This window comes from Neolamprologus multifasciatus, chromosome 3, assembly GCF_963576455.1.
Source record: "Neolamprologus multifasciatus chromosome 3, fNeoMul1.2, whole genome shotgun sequence".
Classification (NCBI taxonomy): domain Eukaryota; kingdom Metazoa; phylum Chordata; class Actinopteri; order Cichliformes; family Cichlidae; genus Neolamprologus; species Neolamprologus multifasciatus.
This window is the reverse complement of record NC_140441.1, coordinates 19,549,183-19,550,423: the sequence shown is the minus strand read 5'-3', so window position 1 is coordinate 19,550,423 and position 1,241 is coordinate 19,549,183.

Sequence of the window (1,241 nt, the reverse complement as noted above, 5' to 3'; positions counted from 1 at the left end):
TAATTAAAAAAGAGCTTTTGAAACATTTTGATATTCCAACATTTTGATATTTCCTTCGACAAAATTAACACGCGAGTTACACAGTTGCTTTCACGTACGAAGTTTCCTCGTGTCTGAAAGTGTGCAGTTTGTCATGTAAGCGCTGCAACGAGGTGTCTGACAGCAGGCTGCCGCCACCTACTGCTGGGCTCCAAGCACACTGGCTTCATCTCATCATGTCGAATGTCCTATTGCTTTATACGAATTTTCCTCTTGTGAGTATAAAAGGCCCCAAAGTTCATAGGATAATTCTGAGTTCTTACAGAGGGTTTTGTAAGTTTATATACAAGTTTATATGCCGTTCATTTAGCATTGAACCTTCTGTTAGTTTGAGCCAGCCCACTGTCTGGTGTTGTCATAAGGGTTAGTAAGGTGGGCACAGCAGCGGTTTTTGATATGGGCGACATGGGCGGTTGCTCACGGCGGCATCGTGGTAGGGGCGCGTCACGGGTTTCGGCAAAAAAAAAAAAAGCTCGTTCTCATGCTGCACCGACTTCATGCCAGCGCATTTTGGGGATGGCATAGGCATCGGTTTTCTATCGCCCATTCGCTGGGAATAAGGGCGCCCTCCGAGGTGCGCCTGCTGCTTGCGGCACAGGGAGGAGAGGGCGAGGCGGCGGGGGATTCTCTGGCTGGCTGGTCTAATAACCAACTCGCAAAATAAAACTAAATAAAAACAAGCCAACAAACACGAAAACACCAGGAATTATGATACAGACTTATAATTTGCAGCCCCCCCCCCCCCCCCGAAATTCTATACACGAAAAGTGAGCGCCAGAGCCCTCGCTGCGCCTGCTTGCTGCTGAAGCAACCCTTCAGCAGTAAGTAAGTAAACTTTATTGTCATCTCCGCTCAGTGATTCTTGAGATAAGGGACAAAACATGTCCGGCAGATAGAACCCAATTTTGTGGTTAAAATATGCATACAAGTGTTAACCCAACTGCCTAAAAGACAAACCAAGGCAATGTTTATACAACAAAACTATGATTTTGCATTTTTTAGAAATATATATTTATTTTAAATGGTACAATACATTACCAGTACCTTAAAAATCTATTGTCCAGAAGCAGGTGTGATAATATTAAAATACAGAAAAAAATTAAAAGTAATGTAAAATTAAACATCATGGCTCTCGTCACTAAGTATTTAAGTCAATACCTTATATAATATCAAAATATGCAATTGAAAATGTATTTTTAAAT